This window comes from Phyllostomus discolor, chromosome 1 (assembly GCF_004126475.2).
Source record: "Phyllostomus discolor isolate MPI-MPIP mPhyDis1 chromosome 1, mPhyDis1.pri.v3, whole genome shotgun sequence".
In the NCBI taxonomy this organism is placed as follows: Eukaryota; Metazoa; Chordata; class Mammalia; order Chiroptera; family Phyllostomidae; genus Phyllostomus; species Phyllostomus discolor.
The window spans coordinates 168252284-168276255 of record NC_040903.2 but is presented as its reverse complement, the minus strand read 5'-3'; positions in this window follow the sequence as shown (position 1 = coordinate 168276255).

The window sequence follows — 23972 nt, the reverse complement described above, 5'->3', positions numbered from 1 at the left end:
GGATGACGGGCGGACAGGGAAGTATTGACGTGAGGGCAGCATGGCACGCCCTGCATCACCGGAGGAATCACACCTTATAGTCACGCGGGACTGTCCCAAGTGCTCTCTGTTTTCATCTCGACCTCGCAACTGTCCCATAAACTAAGTCTTCATACCCTTTATTGATGAAGAAACAGAGTTGGAGAGTTTTTGTGACTTACACAAATTCAGCCAGTTGTATTTTTAAACTGTTTTTTAACTGAACTGCCAGACACTGTGCTCTGCCAGGCAGAGCTTCCACGAAGCCAGGTGGTATGAGTCAGGGTGGAGAAGGAAGGCTCAGGCCTCTGGGTGGCAAGCCGAGAGCGGGCCACACTGCAGGGCTCTCAGCCCCTTGGGCTGGCCGCTTGTGCAGGGCACATGGTACACTCACACAGGAAGACCCTGGCACTGGGTCTTGGGGACACACCATGGACCAAGAAGGGCACAGTTCTGACCTTCAGAAGTTGATAATCACTCAGCTAACAAAGGTCATAAAGAACAGCTCCACAGAGTTTTGAATATCACAACCAGTGCATTCTCTCCTATCCTGCACCTTTTCTCTGATCATGTTTCTAAATTTGAGTTTCTCATCTCAGCTCAGTCAATGAAACCCAACGAGGCTGCGACTGCACAGCGAAGTCTCGTTACTCCTGCCGGCCACTCCTTGATATCCAGTCCCAAGGGTTGCTAGTTGGAGATGCACCATAAAAATCCACTTAACATTTTCCAGATCAAAAAAGAAAAACAACACTCATCAAATTTTCTTTTCCTCCACAGTAAACTATGATATGTAGAAAGCACAGGAAAACAATCTGCCCATCCCATGTGGACTTGAAAAGAAATCAGTTAATGCAAATCTTAAACGAAACATGTGGCAAGAAAACTAGTTGTGAAATTTGTCACTGCAGTGCAATACTTTTTAAAAATGATTTTTTTTTAAAGAATCACTTGAATGGACTTTGCAGTTGTATCTTTGGAAATGAGATCCCTGGGTGATGAGAGGATTTTCCCTGGAGACACAATAATGAGGAAATGTAAGAATGCTGAAGGAATTCAAAGCACGACTTTGTGGAAACTGGGTTGGGACCATCTCAAAGGAACAAAGGATGTTCTGTTCCCCCAGTGTCTGTGGTTCTCCTAGCCTGGATTCCTTTGAGGTTCACACAGGGAGTTGTCCTTGGCAGGGCTCCACTGAATGTGCCATTTCCCTTCCTCCCTGACCACAGCGATGGGGTTATTTGCTCCCCTGCAGCCTGGCAAAAAAGACACCCCTCCTCAATGGTACCCTGGCTCTTTGACCTGGGATGGGGGCAGAGACACATAGTAAAGTCCTAAACTGAAGGTTAACAGTCATGACACAAGGATCAGTGATGCTGGGTTTCCAAACTCAAGAGACCACGGTTAGAAGGTATTCCCATGCTCCTTCTCTTCAAAGCCACTCCTACTCTCTGCTCCAGGATGCCTGGGCTGTTTCTCCTGGGGCCATAAAGTGAACCAAAGTGATGGATGGGAATAGCCTTAGTAAGTGTTATAAAGTCTGACACAAATGTAGGGGGCTGTGTTTACACGTGCCCTCCGGAGGTTGGTCACTGGCTCCAATTGGCCCATGGACTGCCTGGAAGACAGCCAGGTGTGAAGAAGAGAGTGGGGGCTCTAGAGCCAACCTGGATCATCATGTCTCAGAGTAGAGGCCTTGGACCAGACATCCGGCTCTCTGGAGCCTCAGTTTCCTTCTCAGTAGAAGACTAAAGATAACACATCTCTTTAAAGCACAAAAAGCAGCAGTGACAACACCTTCCCCAGGGTGTCCATACAAGATTTGAAGGAGATCATGGTGTTAGGTCCCAGCCACTTTGGCATCAACCTGAGTAGTCAAGGTTGTCATCATCTCAGCTGTTGCTCTGGGATTTTTCGGGAAATTTTTCTAGGCTCAAGGATAGACTCTCAACATAAAACAAAAGACTTCCTGCCCTCAGGTGGTTCAGTGGGTTAGAACATTGTCCCATGCACCAAAAGGTTTCAAATTTGACCCCTGGTCAGGGCACACACACCTAGGTTGTAGATGAGATCCCCCATCAGAGGCGTGCAAGGGAGGCAACTGATCGACGTTTCTCACAATGTTTCTGTGTGTGTGTGTGTCTCTCCCTGTCTCTCTCTCTCTGTATCTCTCTCTGTCTCTCTAAAATTAATAAACATATCCTGGGGTGAGAATTAAAAAAAAAGACTTCCTGTCTACCACTGTATTCTCACTACTGTGGGTTCCTCCCGAGAGAAGGCTCCGGAAGGCAGTGGTCTGGAGCATGACAACCACGCATAGAGACAGTTATGGACACAGAAGAGTGACTAGGGAATGTATTTCCACTCGCCCTGTGTCCTTTCTCCTTTCTCTGTGTCTCCTCCTCAATCTGAACAATATCTCTTCCAGAGGATACGAAAAGATTCCCCTCTTTTTCTTATCCTCAAAACCAAAGACTGCTAGGTTTGTTTGTTTTCCTGAAAAAAGGCCTCAGAGGTACAGGGCTGGAGTGTTCTGCTGAGGGGTCTGTGCCAGGACAGAGGCTGCCCCTCTCTCCACCAGGTGGGTCTGCACAGGCGCCTGGGGGCACGCAGAGCTGAGCACAGACACACAGCACTGGGGTCTGCTGAAAAGGGGAGGGGGTATTATTCTTTCTTGTCTCTGCTTTCACCCCACTTCTCATGGTCTTCCACCTGGGTCTGAACTCTTCCCTGAGACTTTCCGTCTCCATCTCTCCCTGTCATTTACTCACTCATGCTTTCCTCTCTTGGTTCTTTCCTCAGTTTTCTCCCTCACAGCTCTTTCTCTTTTGCCTTTCATTGGGCCTTTCTTAGGTTCTGCATTCTCTCTGGGCCTCAGTTTTGCCTCCAGCCATGCCTTTGCCCTGCCTCCCTCCTCCCTTGTTCTGGGGCACAATCAAAATTCCAGTCCCATCAAGCATGGGGCAGTGGGGAGGGAGGATGCAGTCCTGAGATCCAGAGGCCCCTTTCTGGTCCCAGAAAGTGGCAATGGCTTGGTTTAAAACAGCCCTTGTCTCCAGACTCCCCTCCACACCCCCACCCCCCATTCCCAGGACTATCAATTAGAAGCAAATACCACTGAGCTAAATACCACTGTTCACAGGGCAAACCTTCCTAACTGGAAATCATTAGCTTATTACTTTTTTTTTAATAAATCATGGTCTAAATAACCAAATAATGAATCTCTCACTAAGCAGCATAATCAATCTTCATAACCCACGGAAATACGCTCTGGAAAGATTGCATTTTACTGCTGTTGAAAACCTCAGTTTCATCAAATAAAGGAGCAAATTGCCATTCAGGAAATTATTCTTGGGCTAAAATATGCAATCAACACTTAGCTTCCCACCTGCACAGTCCTAGAATGCACGTGGGGTAATGACATTTGACATGGGGCTTGTAACACTCCTGACCCAGGAGAAGGGTTTTCATATTTTTAATTTGTAATGTCTGGCAAGATTCCCAAAGTAATTTTCAATTAAAGTCCCTGGTACTTGTCAAACATGAAGACATTGCCCAAAAGATGGAATAACTTCATTATGGGGAGACATACTTCGTCAAGTATTTCAGCTGCGTGTGCAAATACCATGCTCTTTTCTTGTCCAAACACTATAACTGAACAAAACAAAGTCATTTTCTGTCTCATCTCCTATCCTCTAAGTGAACATAAATTCAAGGGGAGGGATTGTCCAGTCATAACCTGTCAGCATTACTCCTTTCATCTTTGACAGGTCTGCTTCTTCTACCTTATTTTAGCCATGTTTGTCCTTTCCCTTAGCTGACTCTGCAGCTGACTCTACTTCCCCAGATGAGTTAGAGGTAGGTGCTTGAGCCAAACTTGGGTAATCAGAGTTCTCAGGAATGCTTCATCCTGGACTTAAAAGAGGAGATACTGTCTCTCTGTCATGTTGCTGTTACTATTGGCCCAGAGTTTCCCCTGGGAGAAATAGAACCCATGGGGGAGAATAAAGCCATTATGCAGAGAAACCCAAAGACCCAAACCTGAAGTAGAGAGCTCTGAACACATGTGAATCCCTGGTTCCAGCTGCCCAGAAAGCCAGCTCTTGTCCTGCTCTTGCTGCAGCAGATTATGCAACCCAACACTTGCTTCTTATTTGACTTAAGTTTATACAAACAAAATTGCTGTACTTGCCACCACAAGAATCCTCACTAATATAATGACATTGGTAAGTGATACAAATAAGGATCAGCTGGCTGAAGAAGAAATTAATAATGTTAAGAATTTATTTCCAGATAGATAGATAGAATCAATAATAATATATTGTGTGTTTACACTGGGCCAGACATTTGAGGTACAAAGACGATTAAAATATGGTTACAGACCTCAAGGGGCTCACAACTGGTAGGGAACAGACACATAAATAAGCCTATTGTTATAACACAGTTTCATAAGATCATACAAAGTGCTGTGACAGTGATTACCTGCAACTAGGGCATCAGGAGGGCTTCATGGAGGAGACAGCCCTTTTCTGAATCTTAAAGAGGGAATGCAGTTGTAGTAGATGGAAAAAGGCATAAAGATGCTGCAGTCAGAGAGCATGTGCTGAGTATCAGAGGCACAAATGTATTTTCCAGAATACCCAATAGTTCAGTGTGGACACAGTGCTGCTACCTACAGGGGAGGAGAAAGGTGATAAAAGATGAACCCGAGAAGGTAAATTGGGAGCAGATGATAGAAGTTATAACTTCTTCCCTTGGCAAGGAGATACAGAGGTCTTCAAGCAAAGCAGCAGGGCAGTTCAACAGCCAGATGTGTGTTTTCAAATTTAGAATTTTTAGAGCAGTCTAGCAAGTGAGAGGACTGTACAGCGGAATGACAAGAAACAGGAAGGCCAGTAAGGGGGCTCTTGTAATCCACTGGAGCATTGACAAGGGCATGAAATGGGGCTATGGATGTGGGAATGAATGAGACAGAATACATTTGAAAAATATTTCAGAGGCAGAACTACAAGAATGTGGCCATGAGAGAAAGTGCAGAGAAGCGAGGAAGGACCAGTAAAGTGCACCTCCACATTTTCAGCTTGGTAAAAAATGTGTAGACAGTGATACTGTGAATTAGAGTGAGAAACACAGGAGGGAAAAAACCTGGGAGTCGAAAGATTGGGTCTAATCTCAGCTCTTCCATCAACCAAACGTCTGACTTTGGATACATTGCTTAACTCACTTAAGATTTTTCAACTAGAAACTAAAAAGGCTGAAAAACTTTACCTCGGGTTTCATCCTATCTTGAACAGTATGCTATTCAAAAGATAGAACATGAGCAAGACAAAGTCTAAAGGTCAAAAACATGAAGTTAAGCAGGGTTTAACTGAAGGCCCAGAATGAGCTGCAAACCAAGGGGGAATGGCCCCTCTCTGCTGCTCAGAGAGGACCCACCCTGGAGGAAAGGGCATGTGGGTTCAGGGAGAGTACGGTACAGTGTTCTAGCAGCATGCTCACAGAAGCCATTCTTTTCTTTCTATACAGCCTGAAGGTCTATAAAGACCCACTCTCCTGAGGGTACTTGTCACATGACCAACATGGCACTGCAGAGCACCAGGGAAGAAGAAGATTCAAAACTGATGGTGGAACAATTGACAATCCACTTAAGGAAACATGGGATTAAATCTATACTTCACACCAAACACAAAACCCATTCCAGATGGACCAAGGCTCTAAATGTGAAAAGCAAAACTTTCAGAATCATTACTGGAAAATATCTTTATAACCTTAGGACACTGATGGACTTTGAAAAAAAATTAGTTTGCAGAAATTTTAGACTAACAGAGAGTTTCAAAAATGGTACAAAGAGCTCCTTTATATTCTATACCCAGCTTCCTGTAAGGTTAACAGCTTACAAAACCATAGTATCAAAACTAAGAAATTAACATTGGCATAATACTATTAATGAAAATATGTGAATTAAAGACAGAATTTTTAAAAGACAAAAGCAGCAAAAGGAACAACCACAAAATGAAACATCAGTCTACAGAATGGGATAAAATTTCTGGAGACCATATATCAGACCATGGGTTAATATCCATAATATATAAAGAACTAACACAAAAAAAAAAAAGCAAGGAATTCAATTTCAAAATGGAAAGAACTAAATAGACATTTTTCAAAAAGAATATCAAAATGGCCAACAGGCACATGAAAAGATAATGGACATCACTAATCATCACGGAAATGCAAAATAAAAAACCACAATTAGTTATCACCTCACACCTGTCAGAATGGCTATCACCAATAAGAAAGAGACAACAGGTGCTGGTGAGAATATAGTGAATATGGTGTTCGTGGGGGTGTGATTCGGTACACGCACTCTGAAAAACAGTACATGGGTCCTCAAAAAATTGGAACTAGATCTACCATAGGATGTAGCAATTCCACTTCTGGGTATATAACCTAAAGAAAACAAAAACAGGATTTTAACAATGTACGTGTGTATGCACATCCATGTTTATTGCACCAAGAGCCAAGATACGGAAACAACCTAAATGCCCATCAATCAACAGAGGAATGGTTTCAAAAGACATAGTGCATATGTACACAATAGAATATTATTCAGACATGAGAAAGAATGATATCTTAATATTTGTGACTGCATGAGTGGACCTTGGACATATTATACTAAATGAGGTAAGTCAGAGAAAGAAAGATAAGTACTGTATTACATCACTTAGATGTGAAATAATACAGTACTTGTATTGTATTATACAATAAAAAAGTCAAACCCATTTTTTTTTTAAAAATCATTCCCTGGCTGGTGTGGCTCAGTGGATTGAGTGCCAACCTACAAACCAACAGGTCACCAGTTCAATTCCCAGTCTGAGTATATGCCTGGGTTGCAGGCCAGGTCCCCAATACGGGGCATGTGAGAGGCAACCACACACTGATATTTCCCTCCCTCTCTTTCTCTCCCCTTTCCCCTTTCTAAAAAGAAATAAATAGAATGTTTTAAAAAAATAAAAAACAGAGTAAAATGGTGGTTACCAGAGGATAGATGGGGGCGGACAGATACTATTAACGATGTTTATAGATACAAACTTGTAAGTAGAAAACAAGCCATAAAGATCTAATGCACAGTATAATAAATATAGACAATAATATACTATAATGATGTAATGGGATAAATATTGCTTCAATGGCAAGCATTATAATATATTACTACATCAAAGTAAACATTGTACATCTTATATTTACAAAATGTAACATCACCCTGGATGGGTGGCTAAGTTGGTGAGAGGCATCCCATACACCAAAAGGTTGTGGGTTCAATCTCCAGTCGGGGCACATACCAAGGTTGCTTGTTCAATCCCCAGTTGGGGCAGTACAGGAGGTAACTGATTGTTCCTCTCTCCCCTTCTCTCTCTCACCAATTAAAAAAAATGTCCTCGAGTGAGGATTTAAAAAAGAGAATGTAATGTCAAATCTACCAACTAAAACAATTCAGAACTTACATTCATCAAAACACACCACAAAGAAAGGTAGAAAAAGAGAAGCAAACTGGGTGTCAACATCTCACACGTAAACCCAGCGAAGGATCTGAGTCAGAACATAAGAAGTATGGACACGCTCCTACAACTTAATGAGAAGATAAACAACCTAAAAGAAAAATGAATAGGCATAAAAATATGAATAGGCATTTCACAAAAGAGATACATGTGTGTAGCCAATAAACATATAAAGATTGATCAACCTAATTGATAGTCAGGGAAATGCAAATTCAGACCTCAAGAGCAACACTAGCAAGTCCTGGGAAGATATGAAATTTACTGCTGTGGGATTATAAGTGTGACTCCCTGCTTTAGAAGGCTATGTGGCCTCCTTCAGTAAAGTTGGCCCATCACATCCATCATGTAGCAGGGCTTTGCCACTCGAAGTGTAGTCCAGGGCTGTCAAACCCATTTCACGGGGGGCCACATCAGCCTCAAGGTCACCTTCAAAGGGCAGAATGTAATGTTAGGACTGTATAAATGTAACTACTCCTTCACTAGGGGCAAGGAGCTCGGCGCTGCCGCTGGGTAGAAACCAGGTAGAGGGCCAGAATCGTCCCACGAGCCTTGTATTTGCCACCTGTGGTGTATGTGGTCCATGGACTCATGGCACTGGTGTCACTGTGAGACCTCCCCTCAGACGAACTGAACCAGAATCTGCATTTTCACAAGGTCTGAAGGTGATCCATAGGCCAATTAAAGTGTAAGAATTCCTGGTCTAGGGAAATGCTTGCTCCTGTATAGAAAGCAAGGTAATGTTTTCAGCACTAATCACAACAAAAAAGTAGGAATAACACAAATGCCCTTCAATAGTAAAATGGAAAAATAAATGTTGCATAGTACACAATGGAGCATTATCCAGCCTTGAATATGAGTGAGCTCCTCTTAGGTGGCATAAGGATGAAACTTAGCAAAAAGTAAGAAAAACAAAAAGCAAGTCACAGAAAACTATAGATAGTATACTACCATTTCAATATAGCTTAGACACAAACAAAACCAAATAATGCATTGTTCAGAAATCCTTATTTTAAGGAATAAACAAAATTTGCAATGTTGCTGAATCTGGTGGCAAATCACAGAGATGAGCAGCAGCAGTGTGCACCACGTGCGGGCAGCAGTCTAGTTCCTGCATCAGGGACAGGCGGGTTCACAGGTACTCCATGCATTATTGTACTTTCACGTTCCATGGGTTAATAATTCTGTGGAGTATTGTACCTTTGTCTTACATATATAATATTACTTAATTTAAAAAAAAAACATTTTTAAAAATCTTCCCAATGCCTCAGCATTTAGAGCACCCAGAATTATTGATTTGGGGGTTAAAGAGTTTGAGTCCATTGTAAAGGGTCAATGCAAAAAGGAGGCAGCAGTGATGAAAGAAAGAGTGAGCTAGTGGTAACAATTCAGGCAGAGACAGCAAAACACTGAGGGCCCAGCAATACACACAAGCCTGGTGGGGGAGGGAGAGGACGGTCGATAGGTCAAAAGCCGGTGTGATTAATCAGACGAAACAGAAGCCTGTTCCCAAGGGCTAACTCATAGCCTCTGAGGGCCACAGACACCTGCCCAATTCTTAGTGAGGAGGGACAAGTGGTGAAACAAGGATATGTAATACAGTGTATATAAATCCGTAAGTCATCCATAATATACATGTATATACTTGAGTTAAGTAATAAATCCATCTATTGTGGAAGAGCCAGTACCTGAAATGGGTGGACCAAATCAACCTTCCCGTTGTCAGCCCACGGGCATCTGGGCTGGGACCACCACAGCCAAGTCTTCCAGGCCCTGCTATGGAATTCCAACAGGATGAAGGACTCTCGGGCGGCCGTGCACCAGGAGAGTAAGGCTTACGCACAGCAACAGATCTCAGACTTGGCTGTACACTGGAAAAACTTGGCAGTTAAAAAATTCAGCCTCCCGGATTCCTCCCCCAGAGATTCTAATTTAATTGACATGGATGCAGCTGTTAAAATGGGAGCTGTGAAGGCTCCCCAGATGATTCTAATGTGTGCAATTTTAAAAAATATTTAATAGAGAAGCTTCCCTTTCAAAAGGGCCTGTGTAGAGTCACACAGTTAATAGTCCATAGCACCTGCGACACACACAAGAGCACATGGGTTCTCAGGGAAGTGGGCCAGACCCGAACAAGAGTGCACAATGGCGACTCATGCCGCAGCATGGAAAGGCGGTGGCGTGCTGGCCTGAGACCGAGGACACGAGGATGTGACGCAACTTCCAGGGTGGCCCGAGGAATAATGACATCCCCTCCCTTTTGACCAATAGCTGTTTTATGCCAGGGTTTCTCAACAGTGACACTACGGACATTTTAGGCCAGATATTTCTTTGGGAGGGAAGGGGGACTGTTCTGTGTAGGGCAGGATATTTAGCAGCATCCCTGGCCCCTGTCCACTAGATGCCAGTAACACCTTCCCACTTCTGACAAAAGTGTCTACAGACACTGACAAACGATCCCTAGTGGATGAATCTGTTGCCTAAGCAGGCATCCAGTGAATAACAGTATGCCAATCTCTCCTTGCAGGCAGAGCTAGTCTTTGCATGTGACATTTTGCAGCCCCTCACACTTTGTTTAGGGGGCCAGGAGACAAGGGGGTGGGGTGGGTACAAACCATAGCATCCCACTAAGCTAAGTCACAGGTCCAAAGAGCTCTCTCCCATCTCCTCCAGCCTCCGCTTGGGGGCGAGGAGAGGAAGTGCTGGTTGATCGTGATAGCTTGGCCCTGAAGGGCTGTTGGACCCCAGTTCTCAGGGGGTTTTCTTCTGAATGGGAAGTGGTCAGATCTCTTTGCCCCCTCCCCCTCCCCCTGACTGGGGCGCTGGTGACCATTTCTAGGGAAACAAGGAAAGTACCTCTCAACATCCTGTTACCGGGGTAATTTTTTAAGCTGTGCTTGAGAGGTCCTTGCACCAGGCACATTTGAGCAGGGGCTTCCCTCAAGTTGGCCTGATATATTAGCCTGTCTGGGAAGGAGCCTGTTTGTGTCTAATTGTTGTAAAATAAACATGGGGCTCCGAGCTTGGCGGAGGCTGGGCTTTGTCAGGGTCCAGGCTGATCCTGGCCACGTTGCCCTCACCTCTGAATAATGAGCAAGAGATCCAGAACAGGAAACTATGTCTTCAGCAAAAAGTACACAGTAAAATTTGAATCTGAATAACTTTCAAAGTTCAATAGCAAACCTATGTATTGAATGTGATGCCTGGGGATAGCACAGAAGCCAGGCCCTGTGGTCTCTACCAGCTTCCACTTACACACGTGCACAGACAAAGCAATTCCCTCTATCAGGGATGCTACGGTTAAGGGAAAGTGTGAAGGGGGAGTTCAGTAGAAGTGGGGGGCAGTGCCAAGAGGAGGGAGGGATCAGAGGGGCAGAGAACTTGGGGAAGGACAGTGGAGTAAAGATTTACGTGAGGCCCTGGAGGACAAGTGAGAATCGGAAGGGATGAGGAGAGCGAAGAAGGCATTCTGGGAAACCAGGGAGCTCTTGGCCTCAAACCTCAATTGTTTCCAAAACACACACTGTATGTTACTGGTTTTGGTTTTGTTGTCATTGGTTTGTTTTGTTTGACCTTATTGATCCAAGAGTCTGTTAAGGAACACATTGTATTTGGTGCTTACATCTCTTCGTTCTCCTTTCACCTGGAACAGTCTTCCCATCTGGCAGGCATTTTAAAGAGGATTTAAATCAGTCAGTGGGAATGTGGTCCCACTGGGTGAATGGGGCTAAAAGATGACAAGTGACAAGGTGCCTGACCAGATATGCTGGGGAGACTGTTGGGATAGCTAAAAGGCTCTAAATCATCAATCAGCACCCACTTTACAGAAGAGTCTTTACAACCTATAGAACAACAACAGCAAAAAAGGACCTAATTAGAAGTCTTCAGGTCTAACCCCTTACTTTTATAGAAAAGTTGCCTTAAATCCTTTTGGAATGAGATGGGAAACCAACCCATTATTTCACAGATGAGAAAATTAAGGCTCATGGAAACAACGTGACTTGCATATTATCACTTGCTTAAAAAAAAGGCAGAGCCCATATTAAAACCCATGACTCCTTTCTTGGTCAGCACTGGGTCTCCTGATTGCCACTCAGGGCTCTTTTTCCCTTCTAGAGCCTACACTGGGCTCAGGGACCATGTCGAGGAAGAGGGAGGTGAGGTCCCTGCCAGCTTCACATCATCACCAAGACGGCTGACACCGACCCAGAGACACTCGCCCTGCCAGGGCGAGCCCCGGGGAGGACCACAAGTGTGGAGGCCACCACAGCTGCCTGCAGTCTCCCAGGAAGACAGTAGGATGGGCCAGAGAGCTATTCAAGGCGCCCCGCACACCAGGCCCCATACGAATGACAGCCGTTTCCGTTGGCAGACTGCACTGCTCCACATCTCACATAATTGACTTTGGACAGAGATGCTTTTTCCTTGCCCAGAAAGGCCATCATGTTCCTGGGTGGGGGCGTGGGGGAAAGAGCTCTGGTCAGCTGCAAACCATACAATCCATTTGGGCTCAAAGGAAAGGCCATTTCTCAGAAAAGTCCATCGCTGGGGGCCAGGTCACAGCAATACTAAAAAGCAACCTCCTTTGTTCTCTTTAGTCCCTTCCCTTCTGTGTGGGTTCCCTCTTTCCAGGTGCCCGCCCCTCCGCAGGATGTCCAGAGCTCCTGCTCCTCCCGCGGCCGCTCCAAGGCAGTATCAAAGCTACAAAGCCGTCGTGTGCTTTTCTCCCACTAGACTCCCCTTTGCTCAATGTTCTGCTCTCTGAGAATTATTTCACAGAGGGGTGTTGCGAACTAATTCAGGTGAAAATGACCAGTAGGACGATTTGTGTTCTTGAAGTACATCCTTTAGAGAAACAAGGTCTTTGAACCAAAAAGCACTTGAGAGATGATCTAGTTCAGAGCCTTCCCACCTGTGTTCTATAAAGCCCTGGGGTTCTGCAGAGGTGCTCCAGGGGTGGGGGCCCCCAGGCTGAGAGGGCTGTCGAGGAGGCAGGGGATTCTGCCCAACTTCCATTGGGTCACCTCTGCTTCTGTCTGTGCTCATATTGGGGTTCACCCATGATTTCTGTTCAGAGCATTTTCCTTTTCAAAAGAAAGTTTAAAAATCAGTGATCAGTGCTACACCATGAATGAATCTTGAAAATATATCCTAAGTTAAATCAGACACAAAAGACCATGTCACATAATTTCATTTATATGAAATATCTAGAATAGGCAAATCCACAGATCAGCTGTTGTGAGGAGTGGGGAATTGGGAATGTCTGCTAACAGGCACAAGAGTTCTTTTAGGGGTCATGAGAATCTGTCAGACTTAAGTAGTGGTGACAGTTCCACAACATTGTAAAGGTACTAAAACCCACTAAACTGTACTTTTATTGTAAAAGAGTGAATTTTATAGTATGTGAGTTATACTCACAATTTTTTCAAACTTGGTAACTTAATCAATTTTTTTCATTTTTCAGCTGAGAAGACTTAAATCAGAAGGGTAGGGGACTGACTGAAGACTCGCACCCCTGAAAGGCGCAGCTGGAAGTCCACAGTGGATCCCTAATCAAACCTCATACTTCGCGGTGAAATCACCAGCCGGCAGCGAAGATTCCCGTGTTCCTGAAATCACATGAAAGAGCCAACAGCCTCTGTTGCTGACCTAGAAGCCCGACCCTTCTCAGAAAGAGCAATGGCTCCTCCGCATGTCCCCCCCTCCTATAACTGCCCCATGAAGTGGAGACACTGGGCTGTAATAATGAGAACGAGCACAGGAAGCACAGGATGCAGACAGCAGACTGGGATGAGAACAGGGGGTTGTGTGTGCTTGTGCGCAGCCGGAGAAGCAAATGGGGGCCTGTCCTTCCCTCCCCCAGCCTGGGCTTGGCGGCAGAACTGCGTCCACCCTGACTGTCACCAGCCCTGGTGCCCATGCCCCTGCACTGCCTACCCATTAGCAAACCATTTCATCTTGCAGCTAGGATCCCTCCCTATAGAATTCAGTTGATAATAAGATTAACGCCTTTGGAAAACGGAATAAGTTAACTTATATGTAAAGTCCCAACAGCTAGAGAATCAGAATTGCACATTAGAAATGACCTAGGTTCACATCTGAAAGAGAGGGCTGGGAGCGGGGAGTCCTCATAGTAAAACAGTTTGCTTTAAGATAAAAAGGAGTTACATTTTTCAATATAGAATCAAACAGAATCTCCCTTTTTCATCTTTCTGCTGCTTTATTTTTCTTTTTTGTAGGATTGAAACGAAAGAAAAACTTCACAAGCCAAATTCCACAAGTGACTCTGAGAGTCTGGGGATGGTGTGGTGACAAGGTGGGGGTGAGAGGCAGAGACTTCTTGAAGGTGGTGGCGAAGGAGCTGGCTTTGGGAAAACAGGAAAACGTGTGAACAAAGAAAATTGTGCAGAAAAGGCCCGGGGGGGCAAACTCTGCACGTGGGCAACAGGAGAAGCTGCTTGGTTGGGCAAAGCGAAGAGGGGCCGGTTCTTCGGGCTGGCCGGTGGCGGTGGGAAGAAACCACAGCAGAGACGAATTTGGCTTTTCTCAGGCCACCTCCAGAACTAGTGCTCTGAATCGGCCTCCTGGATATAACAGGGACCAACAAAGAAGCTGGGACCTCTACTGAATTCTGACCTGAAATCCCCAGCACTGTGCCCTGAGGGGAAGGACAATAACCTCCATCCAGCTCCACACAGTTTTCATCTCCAACTCTAGAAATTAGTTGAATGGAAGCATTTCCCTTACAGTGAGGTATCTGGCAAGAACCCACTGATTTTAAGGAATTTTCCCTAAGGAAATGTGGGGCACAGCTTCACAACTTCCATCAAAGGAGGCACCAAGAAATCCGTGCTCCGGAATGGCCCACGTGTTCAAGCTCCCAAAAGTCTGATGCACTTGTGAATGTAAACAGTGGGATGAAGGAGAGGACTGAAGGCATTTTCAGGCATCGTGTCCATGTTTTTTGTGTAAACAAAGGGAAGAAATCAGACTCAGAATCAACTGGCGCCTGTACACCACAGATCAGCGAGCCTCTCCGTAGGAAGCACGCATGTCATGACATAGAATATGCCACTGGGGCCCTCATTAGCTGCAAAACGGAGACTCGTGTGAAATACAACCCAGGCCTCCTATTTGGGGAGTGGGGTGATGTGGAGGAAATCTGCCCTGGCCACCCAACTGTCATTGAGTGGGCTTTAGTTTTTAGCAATTTTCATAGCAATTTACTCTTATATTCATCAGTATAAGTTCCCAAGCTCCCACATCACTTACATGACACAGTAACCCATGAAGTTCCAAAGAGTAAATTTTACTTTTTCCACTGGGTTGATCAATCCAGAGAATGCAATCCTCTCTCAGGTTGGAAGGGAGAAAAGAACTACAGAGGTTTGTTCAAGCTGAGAGGGATGAGAATCCTCTTTCCACGTCAGCCAGTTTCAAGTACACAGGCAGGGAGGGACCATCATGACCTGCAGTTCAAGGCCCTTAAGAACCAAGACTGTGTACACCTCCATGTGGATGGACCCCTGGTGCCTTGCATGGGCTTGGCCCATCGAAGGAGCTCAATAGACAGTCACTGGATTCATGACTAAACAAGTGCTTGTGGTGCAGTATTATTTTCAGATGCACACATATATCCATATGAAGTAGAGTCAGTATGTTGGATCATATATAGAAATAAAATATATTTGGTACCACAAATTTGTTGAGTACAGAACGTACTTGAAGTATATAAATGATAGCACGTATCCATCTGCCCGGGAGAATGCTAATCAATCTCCATTCTCAAAATGTCAGTTCAATGGCTCGAACACAGAGCTAAAACATTTGGAGCCACAGAACTTCAGGACTCCAGGCACTTGTCTGGGCAACCAGCTGAGAACTCACAGCAATCTGTTCTTCGCCAAAGATTCATTTGAGACACTGGTTCTCTCAGAGACAATCCAAGGACATGCAATGGGGGTACTGTTAGGGTCCCCAGACTCTACTCCTGTGGAGTGCCAGACCTGGCTCTCTAATAGAGTCGTCAGTGGCCACGTGCAGCACTTGAAAGGCAGCCAGTCTAAATGGAGCTGGGCCATAAGTGCAAAATGCACATCAGACGTCAAGGGCTCCATATGTAAAGGAGTTTAACATATTAATCAATGTTTCACATTGATTAAATGTTGAAATGATAAAATTTTAGCTGCATTCAATTAAATAAAGCATATATTTTAATTAATCTTACCTGTTTCTTTTTACTTTTTTAATGCTGCTACTAGAAATTTTTTTTTTATTTCAATCATTGTTCAAGTACAGTTTTCTCCCCCCTACTCCCGTTCCAGCCCCTCCACCCAACCCTCCCCCCTTCCCCCCATTACCCCCCATCCTTAGTTTTTGTCCATGTGTCCTCCAAATTTGTTCCTGTAATCCCTACCCCTTCCCCCCTGAAATTCCCTCTTCTCTCCCCTCTGAGAAATTTTTTAATTAGGAATGTGATTCACAACAGCCAAAAGGTGGCAGCAACTGAAATGTCCCTGGATGGATGACCACAATGTAGTCACATGTACAATGGGGTATTATTCAGCCTTAAAAAGGAAGGAAGTTCTGACACAGGCTACAATGTAGATGACCTTTGAAGACATTGTGCTAGGTGAAGTCTCCAGGCATAGAGACAGAGCGCAGGATGGTGGTTGCCAGGTCCTGGGAGGAAAGGGGAGGGGAAGCTCTTGTTTGATGGGAATGGTACTTCAGTTTGGGAAGATGAAAAAGTTCTGGCAGTGGATGGTTGCACAACGATGCGAAGGTCTTAATGTTGCTGAACTGTACATTAAAAATGGTTAAAAGGTAAGTTTTATGTTATGTATGTTTTATCAAAATAAAAAACATAAAAGGAAAATAAAAAGAATAGAGTTAATTAAAAAGACTCTTAGTGAGTTTCAAAAAAGAAAAGAAAATCTTCATTTGATTAGATCTTTACTTCTAAATCAACAAAAATATTACTTCATGACTTCTCACATTTCAACTCAAGAATCTCTCTACACTTAAGGGGACCTCTCCCTGATTAGATAGAAGAGTTTTCTAGGTCATTCAGTCAGGAATTCCAAGGTTTGCCCTTTGTGGTCCTGCTGAGCCAGGGGACCCCATGTGAATGTATATGAATTGATACGAGTGGAGAGCTCTGGTTTGGGGCTGCAGCAGGAGGAAGGAAGCTTTTGTTGTTGCTAAAGGCAGGGTATCTGAAGAGAAAGGAGAGAGATGAGAACAAGGATTGTCACAAGGGGCCCATTCCCTACCAGGTGTCTTGGAATTCCAGAGGGAAAAAGAAATTAGGACAGAAGAGAAAAGAAGCCGTTGCCTGAGACATGACAAAAAAGCAGGGCCACTTTGGGGTCCAGGTGACAAATGGAGCACCAAGCAGGGGAAAGGGCTCTTCTCCCTCCTCTTCCGCGGGCAGACTGCCTGGGGGTGGCTGTGGGAGCAGAAGGGCTCTGGGTGCAGAGGCTGGCATTGCCACCAGCCAAAGAGACGGAGTGAGGAGCAGCAGGGAGACGGCCAGGGCAGGAGCCACATGGTGACTGCAAACTGCCAGCTGGTTTGTGGTCTCAAGGGGCTTCTCTTTGTAAAGTCACAAAAATATTTAGAGAGGCTTTGTAGGAGACTGGGGGACTCTTATGAGCATAAGGGGAGAAAGAACAGGAAGTCAGTGTTATTGACATTAATGTGACTTAATTTGCACTCAGATTGGTGAAGCCTGCGAGAGGGGTTATTTTACATGTGCACTCCCAGGATGCCCCCGTTTTTCTCTAGAGGAAAAAAATACCCTATAAATGCCAGAAAATGATTTGGTAAAATAAATTTAACATATAAAAATGTAAAGGCAGGATGATTTAATTCATTTTGAAGGGACTGAAATGAATAATAAGGAGGAAATGCATCATCCAGAGGGGATTCTCATAAGAAAAGCTCCAAGGCTAGAAGCTGGGAGCACTTTTCCTGGCTAGAGGATGCTGGGGAAACAGGGGAACTCTTTTCTAAAGTAGTTAGGATGCATGCAACCCTGCACCCCTGGCCATGGCCAATAGGACCAAAGATACACACCCCATGTGGCCCTGGGGCAGCTGATCTGTGACCCACCAAAGCTAGGAGCTATGGTCCAACTTGAAAAATTATCAGGAAGCAACCATATGGCAAATAAAGAACAAGCCACTTGGTAGGGGACTTGAAGCAAAAGTACAACTAGAGAGTTGCGAGATTGTGTAAGAGAGGGAACTCTCTCTGCCCCTCTTCCCGTATTCTCTTGACCCTTGTGCTACAGAAGGACAAATCTGCCTGAACCAGACTTCAGGACACTGGGTAGGCGGGGTTGTCCCAGGGACCTCATCCTTCTCTTGCTCCCAGGTAGAGGTAACCAGGGCCTTTCCTAACACACGGAGAGGTCCAAGTATTCAATCTTTTCTTCCTGTTCTGCTTAGGGCACTATTACTACCCTTTTGGTCTCCAATCTACTACACTCCTAGTAATTTACGTATACAAATTCTTCCAAATTATACAAAGTAATAAATAAATACAGATGGTCCCCAACTTATAATGGTTCAACTTCCAATTTTTTTAACTTTACAATGCTGTGAAAGCAATACATATACAGTAGAAACTATACTCTGAATTTTTATCTTTTCTTGGGCTAGCAATCTTATGGTACGATACTCCCTTGTGATGCTGGGCAGCAGCAGCCAGATGGCTTTGCCCAGCTGAAGGTGAATGTAAGTGTTCTGAGCACGGTTAAGGTAGGCTAGACTAAGCCATGATGCTCAGTAGCTTAGGTGTACCAAACGCATTTCTGACTTACTGTATCTTCAACTTAGATGGGCTTATCGGAACCTAGCCAATCGTAAGTTGAGGACCATCTGTATAAGGTTTGTGGCTACTACTCTTCTTAGTCACTATCATCCCCTTTGTACTAAAATCCCCCAGATGGATTTTTACTTCGTGAGGTATTCCACATGGAAAAGAACAGCACGGTCGGAAGGAACTGAAACACTCTGTTCTTTGCAGAGAAGGACGAGAGCCAAGACTTCTGTGGATTGTTAACGTCCACTGATGCCGATTATGCTGATGCTGTACAATCTGGAGGGCCTTCTGAATCACTAAAGAAAACTTAGATTGTGTTTAGTTTACTTGTGTAATGCTAAGTGTATTTCCTTGTATTTGAATTCTTTGCACATTTGGAATCTGCCTGTGATGACTCACTTATTAGTGTGCAGAGTGCGCACACCATTAGCCAACCCAGCCAGATGCGCTTTGCCTTGGACCCAGACCACCTGAGCCTTCACGTCTAGCCCCCAAAGCCTCCCCACGTCTATGCCCCCCTGCCTCACCACCAGATCCAAGGGTGGATCCTCTCAGTAGCCTTCGTCAACATGTCAGTTAAATCAGAGCAAAATGAGTTCCCTGAATCACTTTTACGTAAGCCGAGCCCTTTGGAAACATCAGGGCAACGGCACAGCACCTGGGCCTCTGCAAATGGGGCTCGGGGCTCAGCTGCAGCAGAGCCTCCCTGGGACCAGCTCCCCAGGCACCGCCGATGGCTGCCCTCCACTCGTGCAGTTGCCCCTCACAAGAGCCTGTTATTTCACACTGTTTCATTTTTTAAATTTTTCATTTAAAATAATCTTAGACTTACAAAAATCTTCAACAACAATACACGTGTACCTTTCATCTGGAGTCCCTAAAAGTGAACATCTTACACGACCCCAGTACAAGGACCAAATCAGAATAGTAACATCACTGCGATGTTTATTATCTACACTACACACCTCATTCAAATTTCATCAGTTCTCCCACTAACTGTCATTTTCTGGTCAAGGAACTAGTCCTAGGTCCCATGTTGCATCAGCTGTCATGTCTCCTTAGCATTTTAGAGCCAGCGTTTGCACCTGTCTCTCACTCTTTGGCCCCAAAGAAAGTGGGTGTTCTGCTTGCCTGGGCATTGGCCGGGGAGAAGCTCTGAGCTTGGTGGGGGAGGTAAGTGCTGAAGAAAGAGGCCACATGGGCCGTGGGCATTCAGGACACTCTTCCCTACCGAGACCAAAGACACAGCTCATTTGTCTCTCCCCACTCCCACACCACACCGCACCTCACCGCACGAGAGTGAACCACCACAAAGGCTCAATGAAGGCTACCAGATCTGGGGAAAATCTTTAGGATTTTCATTCTCCCTCCCTTCAGAGTCCTCACAGACTACATTATTACTTACATTTTTTGTCAAATAGCTTGGATTCTCCACAGAGACATTTTTGTCCTTTAGCAATGCTGTTTAACCAACACAGATTCCTTTTCTCCATGTTTCTCTCAACCGCAATCTAATTACTTGTCAAGAAGTTATACTCACCATTCTCCCTCTCTCTCTCTCTCTCTCTCTCTCTCTCTCTTACCTCCCACCCCTACACAATCTTCTGAATACATATTAACAAGTTTTAGTTATTCCTGAAAGGCAACAGAGCATAGTAGTTAAATACCACATTCTGGAACCAGACTGTCTGAGTTCTTAACCCAGCCCTGTTTCTTAATAGCCTTGTGACTTTATGCCTCAGTTTTTATCTATGAAATGAGGATAGTAATAGTGTATATCATATACATATATATATATATTTGAGTATATATATTAGAATGAGTAATGCTTGCAAAGCATTTAAAACAGCTTCGGGGGTATAGTTAACACTATGTGGCAATCTGTTAAAAATGTTTAAAAATAAAGAGGCCAGTGAGACTACTTTAACCAATTAGCACCCTTGCTATTAATATGCAATCGGATATAAATCTTCCTGAAATGTAACTGGTCACATCTCTTAAATTGTCAAAACTCTTGGGTGTTGGCGGTGCTCTAAAAATGAAGTTTCCAGATGGAATCCAGCCTGCACAAGTGTATTCTGTTTTGCATGTACATTTTTTCATTTGCTACTGGGCCAATATTTAAAATGCCATGGATTTAAGATGTCACAGAAAGTGAATTCCTGACATTTCTCAAAAATTCAGAGTTATCCACATGGAGCATATGTTTCCTAGAACAGTATCGTCAAACGGAGCTAAACAGAGGCAGGTCCCCTTGAGGCGGGGACTGGATGGTGTATCAGCCACAGTCACCACCCTCCCCCAGCCTTCCTCACACCGAAGTGAGAGTGACTTGCCACACACGATCCCACGTACACTGGTTTTCTTACAGTAGAAATGTATTTCTCTTTACCTCAATCAAGAGTAGAACAAATAGTTTTTCAAATACAAGTATTTTACATCCTTAGTTAAATTTATTCCTAGGTATTTTTTGATGCAGTTGTAAATGGGACTGTTTTCTTAGTTTCCCTTTCTGACTGTTCATTATTCATGTATAAAAATGCAACTGATTTCTAGATATATTTTTGTATCCTGCTGCTTTACTGAATTCACTGGTCAGTTATAGTAAGTAGTCTCTTGGTAGAATATTGAGGGTTCTCTATATCCAAGATCATGTCATCTGCAAACAGGGATAGCTTTACTTCCTTCTTCCCAGTGTGGATGCCTTTTATTTCTTCTTGTGGGATTCCAGTACTATGTTGAATAAGAGTGATGAATGTGGATATCCCTGCCTTGTTCCTAATCTTAACAGAAATGCTTTTAGTTTTTGCCCTATATCACTGAGTATGATATTGGCTGTGGGTTTGTCATATATGGCCCTTACTATATTGTGTGTTACATTTACACAATGGAATACTACTTGGCCATAAAAAGGAGGCGATTGTACCTTATGTAACAGCATGGATAGACCTGGAGATATTATGCTAACTGAAATAAGCCAGTCAGAGGAAGACAGATACCATATGATTTCACTTATATGGAGAATCTAATGAATAAATAAACTAACAAACAAAATAGAAACAGACTCATGGGTACAGAAAACAGACTGATGTCTGTCAGAGGGGAGGCCAGTTGGAGGGGGGCTGGGTAAAAAATGTGGGGGGATAAAGCAAACAAAACAAACAAAAAACTCATAGACACAGACAACAGAATGGTGGTTACCAGAGGGAAAGCGGGTGAGGAGAGCTAGAAGAGGGTACAGGGGGGATAAATGGAGATGGAAAGAGACTTGACTTTGGATGGTGAGCACACGATACAATATACAGATGATGTATTCTAGAATTACACACTTGAAACCTATATAATTTTATTAACTAATGTCACCCCAATAGATTCAATAAAATGTTTTTAAAGAATTTATGAGGGCCACATTTATTATTTTTTTAATCCTCTCCCAAGGATTTGTTTATTGATTTTAGGGAGAGAGAAACATCAATGTGGGAGAGAAAAAAGCATCAGTCAATTGCCTCCCTTACGCACCCTGACCAGGGATCGAACCCACAACCTTTTGGTATACAGGATCATTCTCCAACCAACTGAGACACCCAGCCAGGGCAAAAGCCACATTTAAAGAAAAATGTAAGAATGAATAGCTCTTAATAACCATGGAATTTTTCTATACCTTTTATAGGAAAATTGTATCAGATTTGAAAAAGTACAATTAAAGCTGCCATTTCTTATATTGGACCCCTTTTTTTGCTGCCACCTCGCTCACTGCTGCCTAGCCACAGTAGGTGTTGCAGTCTGTGGCCCCTGGTTCTGGGAATAAAGCACCAATATTTGGCCTGGGATTTCAGACCCTTTAGGACATTATCCCTGTGGACCCCTCACATTTACTTACCCACACATGTATCATATATTCAGCAAATTTGAAGTATATTTAGTAATGTGACTCCATGTTCTCCCTGATATCTCATAAATGGAACATCTAGCTACAAAACAGAAATAATAGCCTGATGCTCAATCTTCAATTACTGGTATTTATCAGCATTATACATTTCAAAATCCCCATGGGAAACAGAAAACATTTGGTTTAATCACGTAACCAAACTCATTTTGATGTAAATCAAAGTTAGACCATCACGAACAAAAAGTGTCTTCAAGCAAAATTTATCTTGACTCTTAATACAGTAAAAACTCGCATGAGTGCAAATGCAACCCCATGTGCCACACAGTGGTTAAACAAGCTGACATATGCTATTATAAATTGGAAAATGTATGTGACGGTATATATTTTGAATAGATTAGTAACATGCCGACATTTCCTCCTGGAGGTTCAGACTGTATATAAATTACCAGAATCATCTCAGCCCAAACGAAATTGATCCCGGTTTAGGAAAGATCTTCACTTGGTTGAGAGTTCAGAGTAAATGGAGAGGGCAATGAAAATAATTTTTTATTTAATGGATATCTGTGGGAACAAGAGCATGATTGCTCATGGTGTTACCCACATGCCAGGTCCTGCTGGCAGGGGATGAGGCCCTGTGTGCAGGGAGGGGGGAGGGGGAGGGACAGAGGAGGGCAGGTGCGCACATTCCAGTGCCTGGCAGCTTGGTGACCCAGCAAACCAAAGGGGTGTGAAATGAACAAAGCTTTGGTAATTCCCTGAAAGAAGTGAGATCAGGGAAAACGTTCTGTGTTCTAACTCAGACATGTATGCATGAACATATATCCTTTTCAAATTCCCAGGTTTCAGGTGAAGGGACTAAGACCCTAAGAATTTGATTTGCTTGAGGATGCACGGCTAACAAGGCCTCAGAGAGTTGAACTCCATTGTTGTAATAACTGGGCCCACAGCTGTTCCCTATTGCACTGCAAAAAAAAAAGAAAGACATTGCAAAGTTTCAATATTTTACTATTTGTTTCTCTCATCTTAAAAAACTATTTCAGGGCTAAAAGCCTATGATTCTTTTGTTGCTGGATGACAAATGATACAGAAGTAATGATATAAGGGTCTTTCAGGGGCCAAAGTCAGGCTTCACCTTAGAAGAGCTCAGAGTTCTGATACGACATTAAATGTAGTGAGCAAGTGGTCTAGATGAGTACATTTGGAATCAGCTCTAAAGCTCTGGAAAATTCTATTGCCCATATTGTTTACTGGGTATGCATTTTCCATTTGGGATGATGAAAAAGTTCTGGAAATCGCTAATAACAGTGTTTGCACAATATTCTAAATGTGTTCATCCACACAAGGAGGCTGGTACTACTCTCCAATGTCCCTTCTATCATACTGATAGCGTCCAACACTAGAACCAGCGAGCAGCAAAATCACAATGTGGGGTCAGATCACATGGGTGCATTTTGAAGACTCAATAGGTTTGGAAGGAGCAGAGGATTAATTTTAAGTTGTTCTAAAATCCTCAAAGAAAATGCCCTGACTGGTGTGACTCAGTTGGTTGGGCATCCCCCCACAACAGGAAAGGCTGCCCGTTGTATTCCCAGTTAGGGCACTTGCCTGGGTTGGGAGTTCAGGCCCCGGTTGGGGCGTGTCCCAGGGGCAACCAATCGGTGTTTCTCTCTCACATAGGTGTT